The following is a 2,356-nucleotide window of genomic DNA, read 5'->3' as shown; positions in this document are numbered from 1 at the left end:
TTGGAGGGGGCTGCCTTTCCCTGCAAGACCCCGGGACCGTCGGTAAAGCAGGCTTTGTCATCGTCTGCGTTTTCGCCTCGGCGCTGTCCTGTCTCAGCTCCTCCTGACTCAGCCGAAGGGGGATGGTGAATAATGCATCACCTAGGGAGAGGCGCTGGGGCTGCGGGGCACAGCTGAGTGTGCAGGGGGAGCCCCTCAGGCTTTCTCTCTGTCTGCCTCCATCTTACCGTATCCAGAGACCACACTAAAATGGTGGCTGACGTGCAGACAGGGGAAACTCCTTTCTAGTTATGGCCACGAGGCAGGATGCTGAGGTGTTGTCTAGGTAAGAAGCAAATCTTAACCTTGGGTCTCCTTTCTGCACGTGTAACCCTGTATGGTGATGCCTCTAATGTTCGGGGAGCTAAGCCACAATGCTTTTATTTTTTCAATTTATTTTATTTATTTATTTTGTTATTTTATTTTACCTGCACAGCTTCACCCCTAAAAGGTCTCAGGAAATAACCCTTTCTGTCTGCTTTTCTTTCTTTTCATAAAAGAATCACATTGCCTTTGCCTCGTAGGCTCAGTTGGATCTCCAAGTGGCGGTACCGTTCTCTCCACTTCAAAAATACACAGAAACATGTGGAAATGTTCTGTCACACAGATTGAAAAGCATGTGCACCAAATTTTCACAGACCTGATTCGAATGTAGATAAAAGTGCAAAATCCAGAGGGGGGAACACGCCATAGAAATCCTGCCTTCTATACTATAATTTAATCATCGTGTGCCACAGAATGTCTTTGCATAAATTACAACCACAATGATAGCATCACTTTCACAAAAGGTGGCCTCTAATCGATCTGACTCTCCAAGAGATGGCTGGGTTTTTCAAAGCAGAGAAATGATGTCCTGCAGTCTTAAAGAGCTGTTGATTGCACCTGGGGCTCCCGTGGCTGGCGCCCATCGAGCAGCCCATCCTAGCTGTTCCCTTGTTCAGCTGATTTTCTTTTTTATCTTGACATTTGCTAACCGCCTTTTTTTTTTTTTTTTTTTTTTTTTTTTTTTCCGGGAAGAGAGGATTATTGGCAACTGGCACCACCCCCACGTCTGGAGGAGGGACGTTTCTAGGATGACCCCCAGAGTGGAGAAATAGCCGAGGTAACCTTTTTGCTATGAATGTCTTCCCCTGCCTCCGTCTTCTGTTCCTTTCCTTTCCCCCATCCCTTGAACAAACATGATTTTTAAATTCCCCTCATTTTTAGTGCTTTGGAGTCTTCTCAGATCTGGAGGAGAACAGTTCCTGAGCTGCGCGGAGCAGTTCCGGAGCCCTGGCTGCCTTTCCCCGGGCCTAAGCCCCCAAGAAGAGAGTCCTTTTCAGGACCATGGGAGCATGTTTTAAAAGGCTTTCTATTGAAGCAAGGCCGTCAGCCAGCCGTGCGTGTCCGCATTGTGGTGGTCCCAGAGCCTTATGGACGATCTCTTTGAAAGAATAGGGTTGGGAAGATTCTCAGGACAGAAGCGGCTAATTTCCATCCTTGGAGCTTTATCTCACAAAGGATATTTGATAGAAAGAAAAAATGGAGTCTGTGGAAGCTTTGCTCCTATTTCCAAATGGGTTGACTCTGGATAGAAAGGCATATTTTCACATTTTTCCCAATAGAGGAAAGCTTTTAGTGCCAAAATCCTCAAAGGAGAATGAACATCACACATCACACATCACACATGTATGTATAAGGGTAGATAATATGGTAAAAAATCCAGTGAACACAAGCATACAAGGGGCGTTCAGTACAGGTTAAATGAATAAGTAAGAAAAATTCAAAGTTGTTATTGCTGTTTATGAGAGTGGTGATTATTAGCAGATGCAAATGTATACTCCCTTTTGTAATCGCAACAATGTAAAAGTCTTATCTGTAATCATTACCATGGGGACACTTAAATATTTAGTCCTGGGGACAAAATGGTTTGTAGGCAGGACGTCCTGTGTGTTTATGTGCACATACAAAATGCAGCCTGGCCCCAGGACTGCAAGGCCTCTGACGGTATCATTTACATTCAGGGGTGGTCCTGATCAACATGGCCCCATAGAATAATAGAGGGAATTTCAGAGAGTACAGTGTTAGATAATAAACGCTTTCCACAGACTCTGTTTATATGTGGAAATTTGAAGTGCTCAGTGAAAAAGAATAGTGAAAATAAAGACAGGAAGTGTATACACGACAAACAATTTTTCCTCTCTGCAAATCAGATTATTCCCTTGCGCACCCTGCAACCCCCATCAATGATGTCAAACTCCATGGACAGTTGAACTAACAGCTTGGCAGTCACCAGGGTGAGAGTGTGTGTGTCCATGCTGTGCACCTTGAATTAGGC

At 44.8% G+C, this 2,356-nt stretch overlaps 1 pseudogene across 1 annotated transcript; it reads left to right on the top strand.

The window, feature by feature from the left end:
- Positions 1-230: 230 nt before the first annotated feature.
- Positions 231-1,682, top strand: LOC104659041 (annotated as a pseudogene). The gene is made up of 2 exons (XR_747534.2): positions 231-325; positions 564-1,682. The product of XR_747534.2 is annotated as an uncharacterized LOC104659041 (transcript).
- Positions 1,683-2,356: the final 674 nt, after the last annotated feature.

Source organism: Rhinopithecus roxellana, chromosome 17 (genome assembly GCF_007565055.1).
Source record: "Rhinopithecus roxellana isolate Shanxi Qingling chromosome 17, ASM756505v1, whole genome shotgun sequence".
Classification (NCBI taxonomy): Eukaryota; Metazoa; Chordata; class Mammalia; order Primates; family Cercopithecidae; genus Rhinopithecus; species Rhinopithecus roxellana.
This window is presented reverse-complemented; position numbering and strand designations above follow the sequence as displayed.